Genomic DNA, 9,171 nt, shown 5'->3' with positions numbered 1-9,171 from the left:
TACAATAAGTACCAGGTTTTAAAAAAAAGGACTAGATTGATTTGTTTGACTAAAATTGTTCAACGCTGTGCTACAGCATAGCTGCAGAAAGTTAACTGATAAAAGAAACGAAAGTGAAGAATACATACACCCTGTGTTTAGGGTTAGGGTTTTTGTTACGCCAAAAACGGGTGGTGTACGTATTCTTTACCTCCGCCATAAAAGATACCGTCTAATGAGGTGGTTTCGAACACTTTGCAGTTTCGATCAAATTTTTTCTCAAAGACTTTTTTCTTAGCCGCATGACCATTCATTGTAAATAGCTACGGAGCAATCACAATCCCCACTCTATAGAAAAATTGTCTGAAGTTGCCCTGTATACTTGGTGGGGGTGACTGCATATATATATATATATATATATATATACATTAACACATAAAGCGATCATGGCCGTCAGGCACAGGTCGACAGGCCACAATCGTGGCCCAGATAGATGCGGGCGTTTGTTGAGGTCTAATGTCACTCAAACGCTCTGATACTCCCCCCCCTCCAGACTGCAAGAGGACTAATAGTTCAACTGAGGACTTTTCAGATGATTTAAAACTTGTCACCATTATATACAAAGAAGATATTTTAACTATTTTTTGTTTTTATGTGTGCATGGTAGTCTCATTTTCATAAAATGTGCTCACCTGTCTATGCTATGTAAGTGCAAATATAAGCGCTTTATGGGTTAAGAACAAAATGCAGCGAAATATAATCTTGGACATGGTACATGGGTGAAAAGAGAAACATTATATGTTTGAGAAAGAAAATTTAGGTTCTTTTCGGTTTGAACAGCAGTTTTTAACATAATTTCTAGGTAACTAACAAATTTTAAACTTCGTATACTGGTAGAATGTGTTTATTATGAAACATCATTTTCTCTTGGCTTTCTTGAGAAAATTCTGTAGTTTGTAACATATTTCGTCTTTAATTTCTTGCATTTCGGCAATTTTAACCAATCAATGACCGTCTATTGAGGTGAAAGCATTCTGTGCCATATGAATATGTCCCTTGTTTAAGAAACAGATTGGGTTTATTTACATTTGTGAAGAAAAAAAGATACCCTTCCCCCACCCCTAACCCTAAATCTAAAATAGATTGAAATGCAATAGGTTAAAATTGCCGAAATGCAAGAAATTAAAGACGAAATATGTTACAAACTACAGAATTTTCTCAAGAAAGCCAAGAGAAAATGATGTTTCATAAACACATTCTACCAGTATACGAAGTTATTAATGTTTTAGTTACCTAGAAGTTATGTTAAAAACTGCCGTTCAAACCGAAAAGATCCAAAATTTATTCATTACACTCATCACAATAAAAAGCATAATCATTTAATTCAATGTCGTTCTCTGTATACTTGACCCCGGTACACTAGAGATGGAAGGATGCGTCCCAAGTATTTTTAATGGATGTTGAATATGCCGGCACTGATATTATCCAGCTAGATTTAAGACAACAAGCCTAAGGACTCTTTAACTATGCTATTTTCGGATACATAAAATGCTTGCTGCAATGGAAGCATTATGAGCTTAGAGCTTGAGTATCTATCTATTCGTCACTGTCAGTTTTCTCCCTGGTTCAAAACGAGGATATGTGCTAGCATAAACATTAGTGCTTAGATTGAGGAGTACATGTATGGAAAAAAGGTGTGTAGGTATGGGGGCTGGTTGTTTTTTTATCTCTCTATATTTTCTAATTTCTAAGTAATTTCATTCATTTATGAATAATGTTCGAAGCCGCAAACTGAATTGTACATCCACAAACTGAATTGTCTTTCAATGGGAGTAAATTAAAGGGACGTAACTCTAAGATTGGTCTAACAACCGCTCTGAAGATGTCTACATCAAAGTCATTATATTTGGATGGCAACCACATGAATTATCTCCTTGCACATGTTGATACATTTCTTTTCGACTGCGATGGTGGGTAAAATATTAAAAATATTGTTTTATCTGTCTTTAAACAAAGTGTTATTTTATTCCAGCTATGTTAACATGTCACATTTATCCTTTTTGTTTCACGTTTATTTACAAGCAACTATCTCGTCATATGTGATCGTTTATATGGTCATTGTAACTTTTTTATGTTATATTTTGTTTCATATTATTATTATATTATTATCTATAGGATAAGGCATTTCGATCTCAAGACAAATGTTACCTTAATAAGATTTTTATTGTGTAATGCAACAAGGTCATTAATTAGTACATCATTTACTATACTCATTCACCTTGATGATATATCTGTCGCAATATGTCTAACAAAATATCATGAACATTTAATATAAATTCAATACACAAAAGTGATAAACACAGTAAACAGACTTTATTCTGTCAAAATTTAGATTTCTGCTTACTGTGACGGCGTTGCCTTGATCTATGTTTCAATGAGCGTCGACTTCACTCTACACATTAAACATCTCTGCTAAATTGCATATAAACTATGTTGTTATGGTATTTTATTAAATCAATATTGTTGTTATTCCCAATATTCTAATAAAACTTTTTGAAAAGTGTTTCTTGGTGTGAGAAACTTTTGTCGCCGTGAGAGTGAAAATCTAATGTTTCGAACATTATTTGCCCTATCCAGCAATCAAATTAAAATCATACAAGCCCTTTTTGTTATCATTGTTGGCAACCTATTTCCTCGTATTATACACTAATGACACAATTGTATATCTATCTTTAAACCTCTAATTACATCTCTACAGAAGAACTAAAAGGTTTGGGTGCTATTGTTCAGTGTATTTAAAATCTGATATTTTTTTCACGGTCTTAACTAGCAAACTACGCCTTACGAAAAGTTAGTAGATTGGAAATCAACCACCACCAACCACTGCTAACAAAAACAATATCAACTCAACAGTCTGACTTCTTAAAGGATTAGTATTAAATTATGACTACACAACTCAGATTTGAATTGTGAATGGAGAATTTTGGAGATATGAAAAAAAATTTCCAGCTCATAGTTAAATTGCCCCCCCCCCCCCCAACAGTATGCTTCAGCAGTACTTTGGTAGACTTGTTAGCACATTGGACAGAATGCTTTGCAGTATTTGTTCTGATTCTGTGCTCTGAGTTTAAATCCCGTTGAGGTCAACTTTGCCTTTCATGCTTTCAGGGTTGATAAAAATAAAGTACTATTCCAAGGTGATGGATTTGTGGAACTGTAAAACCAACGAATCGGATGCCTTGTTGTATTTATTCCAGCTCTTTACATTCTTAGTTCAAATCCCACTATGACTTACTTGGGTGGTAGACTTAACCATTGCCCAGTTTAAAAGCACCACCTGGTACCACGGGAGCCCTTAGCAGAGTCCACTCTGTTATAAGCATTTGGGCGGGCTTCCAGTTTGAAGATGCTTTCCTCTCTTTCTTCCATCAGTCTTGGAAGCCTTGTGGACACTGTCTTCCCTCCTGACTAAAAGATATAAAAAAGTTGTGTTCTGTTTACTTATTATCCCACTTGAATGTGGGTGAGCTTACAGATGTTAAAAGAAATGAAAAATAATCCCCCTTTGTTCATTATTTCTGGATTTTATTGGTTTCTTTGATGAGCCTTTAATAATCTGGTTGACTGTATCTCATATATGAAATTGTAACATTTATTTTGTGTTTTACATAATAGTGTTATGTGTATAATTTCTTGCATTTTTGTAGGGCACAGATGATTAAATCAGGTACAGTGTTTCACTGGTTGTTAGTTTATTGCTTAAAAAAAGTTAAAATATAAAAAAAATTAAGATCAGAATGTAAAGAGACATGACTAGATGCCATTAAAATTATGTTCTTGTTTTCTACTGATACTGCACAGTAATAGATATATATAATCAGGCATGGCTGTATGCTTAAGAAGTTTGATTTGAAACCATGTAGTCTTTAACCTTAAACTCAGTTCTGCACAGCAACTTGGGCAAGTGTCTCTAGAATTACCTTGGATTAGCTAGCACCTTGCAAGAGGAATTGATACTCACTAGTTGTAATTCAGAAAGGCTGTAGAAACCATACAAACGAATACATTGGAGCATGATGCATTCTTCCAACACATCCAAATCTGTCACTCCATCCAGCTTAAACCAGCATGGGCGATGGACATTAAAAGGTGATGAGGAAATGTGTGTGTGTTACTTTACTGTATATAGATGATATCAATATCATCTATATGACTACCAAAGAAACCAAAAGGAGCACAATGGAGAGCATCCAACACAAAGCTAACTCCATCCACCAAAGTATCAGAGTAACTGTAGATTACCATACAAGACAGCCTAACAATAGACCTGATAAGGCAAACCAACAGGATACTACTGCTCTTAATATTTTCCAGAAATCTAGTATATCTATGATCTCATTTATTAATCAGTATATTATAGGTATAAATGATATCCATAATAGTGAAAACACTGGGAGTTGACTGGAGGACACTACCCTCAACCCTAGTGTGCCATCTAATAGTACAGCATCCGTTCCATATATGGGAGGCTCCTTTGTACTAGATAGGTCTAGTTGCAACTGCAAATCTAGGAAATTGCAGAAGGTTTAACCTTGTCTACAAATGCATAGTTCATAACACATTTAACAGCTCTACTAGGTGCTATATAGGATCCACACTTTCAAGCATCGATATTTGACCCATTTAAATTCATTTAAGTATGAAGAGCATAGCAAGTCTACCTCTCTAGCTGACCACATGTATTACTTTAAGAAAAAGAAAATTCCTTACGGTATATTCTGATCTATAAGTGATTCTGGTCTCCTATGCCAGGGCCAGTGTACTACTTGTTGGCCATTTTTAAAAGAATCCTTACACTTACTGTTACATAACCCTACACTGTTACTTAATAAGCAGCATGAAGCATTCTCCACCTGTACACACAGATTTTTTAAGTCCTTCAAATTTTTCCATAGATCTAAATTAAGAAAAACTAACACTTCTGATTATCACTAACATCTAACTTAGACATTTTACCTATTCAATACTTCCACATACATGACTGTTTTTACCATTATTAAATGAGCAGCACTAAACATTCTCTCCACATATACATAAACTCCTTAGTTCCATTAATAATGTATCTTCATTAGTGCAGGCCTCATTAATAATATATCTTCATTAGTGCAGGCCTCATTAATAATGTATCTTCATTAGTGTTAATTTTTAATTTTATGATTTTAACCTAAAGTTGATTTTAAGTGTTAACTTTATTTTAACTTTAATTTATTTTTTAATTATCTTTATTTATTTTCTTTAGTTATCTGTCTTTATTTTAGTTTTATAACATATCTTAACTGTTTTATACCACAAATCTTAAATCTTTTCTTTACTAGTTGACATTTAGCTTTTCTTAGTGGGTAGACAACGCTACATCTCCACCCTAGTAAGATTTGACTACACACTATACACTTGTCTTTTCTTTATCTTCCTTATGTTCACTTTATTACCTACAAACCCACTCACCTCTCATTGATGCCCAGCCCTGTGGGTCTGGCATCTGCCTTGTTTATTTTCTCCCTTATCTGTGGTCTTTACATTTGCCTCCGCCACTCCATCCCCAACTTATTTTGCTGGGAATACCAGTTTACTAGCCCTTTGCACTCCCTCTAATTTCCCAAGATAAAAATACCTCCCATTATACTGCTTAGTATATATCCACTACAATGCCCTGATCTATTTATCTATCTATCTTTCTCATACCAGAATTTATTCTTTCCACTTCTCTCAGGAATGAATACTCTAGGATATCATCATCATCATTTAGCGTCCGCTTTCCATGCTAGCATGGGTTGGACGGTTCAACTGGGGTCTGGGAAGCCAGAAGGCTGCACCAGGCCCAGTCTGGTCTGGCAATGTTTCTACAGCTGGATGCCCTTCCTAACGCCAACCACTCCATGAGTGTAGTGGGTGCTTTTTACGTGCCAGACGGGGCTGGCAAACGGCCACGGTCGGATAGTGCTTTTTACGTGCCACGGGCACGGGGGCCAGGCGAGGCTGGCAACGGCCACGATCGGATGGTTCGCTTACGTGCCACCGGCACTGGTATCACAGCTGCAATTTCCATTGATGTTGATCGACTTCGATTTTGGTTCTGATTTCCATTTGCCTCAACAGGTCTTCACAAGTGGAGTTTTGTGTCCCAAGAAGGAAAGGTATGCATAAGTCGACTGGCTACATCCCAGGTAGAGGCCATGGGTTATAGTCTCACTTGTCCTGCTGGGTCTTCTCACGCACAGCATACTTCCATAGGTCCCGGTCTCTAGTCATTTCCTTGGTGAGACCTAAAGTTCAAAGGTTGTGCTTCACCACCTCGTCCCAGGTTTTCCTGGGTCTACCTCTTCCACAGGTTCCCTCAACCGCTAGGGTGTGGCACTTTTTCACACAAGTATCTTCATCCATTCTCGTCACATGACCATACCAGCGCAAACGTCTCTCTTGCACACCACAACTGATGCTTCTTAGGTCCAACTTTTCTCTCAAGGTACTTACACTCTGTCGAGTATGAACACTGACATTACACATCCATCGGAGCATACTGGCTTCATTTCTTGCGAGCTTACGCATATCCTCAGCAGTCACGGCCCATGTTTCACCACCATGTAGCATGGCTGTTCATACACATGCATCATACAGTCTGCCTTTTACTCTGAGCGAGAGGCCTTTTGTCACCAGCAGGGGTAAGAGCTCTCTGAACTTTGCCCAAGCTATTCTTACTCTAGCAGTTACACTTTCAGCACACCCACTTGGTCACCTAGGTAACGGAAGCTATCAACTACTTCTAGTTTTTCTCCCTGGAATGTGGTAGAACTTGGTCTCTGCACATTTTCAGTGTTTATTGCTCCAGAGCATCTGCCACAAACAAAGACTATTTTCCTAGTTAGCCTTCCTTTGACATTGCTGCACCTCTTACGTGTCCATAGCTTACACTTGGTGCATCTTATAGATATACTGAATAGTATATATATCTAATACAATGCTCTTACCTATCTATCTTTTCTTTCACCAGAATGTATTATTTATTCCTCCTCTCAGTATTCACACAACTTCGGAACTGCTAGTATTCATTCTCTTTCTGGAATGTTCTCAATATACTGAACAATATATATCTAATACAAAATTCTTACTTATCTATTTTTTCTCTCATCAGAATGTATCTCTATTCTTTCTCTCAGTACCCTTATAGCCACAAAAAGCATAAGTCTATGTACTGACAGGGGAGATAATCATCCCACAGTGAGTGAGGGATGGCAAACTAGTTTTGCTTGGAATTAAAGCTCATTAGTAGTACTATTCCATTGCTAATTGTTATGCTACATCCTACCTGTCAGTAGATAGTATTTACCATAGGAATCAATAGCTGATTCAGTAAAATAGTAATCTGAAAATTATAAAATGATGAAGGTGGCTAGATGATATATGAAACTAAAAAGGAAAAATTCAGTTGTCACTAATAGTGACTGAGGGTGCTAGAAACAAGAGTCAAAGACCCTTATAGCCACAAAAAGCACAAGTCTATGTACTGGCAGGGGGGATAACTGCTGTACAGCAAGTGAGGATACTATATTGGCAAGCCAGTTTCACTTGAAATTAAAGCTCATCAGTAGTACCTCTGAATCGGCTATTGATTCATATGGGGAAATTGGCTTGCCTATATAGTACCCTTGCTTGCTGTGGAGTGGTTATCTCCCCTGTCAGTTATAGACTTGCACTTTTTGTGGCTATAATGGTCTTTGACTCTTGTTTCTAGCATTGTAGGTGCTACCCTGCACCCTCAGTCACTATTAGTGACAATTAAATTACATATATATATGTACATATGTAAAGGTAAAATCCATGGATCAAGGTGTAGGGAGTTAGTAAGCTTCAAGCAGTCTGTAGAAGGTATAAAAAACAACTTTCAGGAACAATAATAGTTTATTGACATAGAAGGTTGTAAATTTTTCCCGTATCGAAGTTTGATAAACTGAAAAAAGTTATTTTATAATTCCCAGTTAGCAATTGGGGTTGCTGTGTATATGAATAAAAATCTAAATTTAGGGAATGGAGTAGATAAAATCCAGGCTACATATGTTTCCTAGCAGAACCTCAGAAGTAGTAATTACCCAAACGAGGGATACTCCATTAGCTACTCATCAAGCCAAAGATACCTTAGTCAAACGAAAATTACATTGTGGTCAAGGGGTTCCATATTAACTCGCAGAAGATTTGATTGAAAATGCATGGGGCGCATAGAAGGAGAAAGCAAAAGGGAAAGTATGTGTGAAGAAATGATGTATGGGAGTGGGTAAATGTCTAAATTTGGTAAGAAAAAGAATAAGAATATGAATAAAGAAAAGAAGGGGAGAGTAGCGGAAAACTTTGGTATTATTGAGTCTGGCTAAGGGAATGTTTGTGTAAATTTAGGCTGGGGTCATTTACTATGTCTACTGTAGAATAGATAAATAAATAAATATATTGTGGCACCCTGTAAATACATTTAAACAGAGTCAAAGAAAAATGAAGGGGAAGAATGTCAGTTGGAGGAGAGAAAGAGAAGGTTGTAGTCAGAATTTGTTAGGAGAAGAGGGGAGAGAAGGCAAAGGAGGTGGAAGATGTTTTTGGTCAGTAGGGGAACATAGTAGTTCATATTGGATAGGGATGTTCTTTCTAACTATCACCTTTGGACTGCTCAGACATCCTTTCTGAGGTTGATGATTTGCTACAAATGTGGAAACATATGAAGTGGTGTATAGATGGCTTCTCAGCCAGTTGAGAACCTTTTCTGATGGAATAAGTAGGCTTGAGGACCACTGGAAGAAGTGCATCAAAAACTAAGGAAACTCTCGAAAAATGATGTAATTGTTCAACCTCTGCTTTTGTTTTATTAAGCTTAAGTCATGCAAAAGTGCATATAATTTTTGTCTTGCCTCCATGCGTGTGTTTGTATGCATGCACACAAATGTTCATCATCATACATACATACATACAGGAGAAAGGTGTGGATGAAAAGTTCATCAGGCTAGTAGTGCATGTGGACACTTCCTACTTTTCATACAAGATGAGGAAGGGACAATTTCTGTTCATGGTGATGCAGGAAAAGCGGCTTAAGCACACCAAGAAACTGATCAAGTCAAAATATTTACTGGAACCAGACATGCTGTGGTTCTTCTC

The 9,171-nt window shown here is 36.8% G+C and overlaps 1 long non-coding RNA gene across 1 annotated transcript in view; it reads left to right on the top strand.

Moving 5' to 3' along the window:
• The first annotated feature begins 1,350 nt into the window (after window positions 1-1,350).
• Window positions 1,351-9,171, top strand: part of LOC118763321 — a 40,551-nt gene continuing 32,730 nt past the window's right edge. The window contains exon 1 of the long non-coding RNA XR_004999064.1: window positions 1,351-1,949. This is a non-coding gene — a long non-coding RNA (uncharacterized LOC118763321). The remainder of the gene's footprint in view (window positions 1,950-9,171) is intronic.

Source organism: Octopus sinensis, linkage group LG5 (genome assembly GCF_006345805.1).
Source record: "Octopus sinensis linkage group LG5, ASM634580v1, whole genome shotgun sequence".
Lineage (NCBI taxonomy): Eukaryota > Metazoa > Mollusca > Cephalopoda > Octopoda > Octopodidae > Octopus > Octopus sinensis.
Note: the sequence above shows the minus strand (reverse complement) of the source record. Positions and strands in the feature narration are given on the sequence as shown.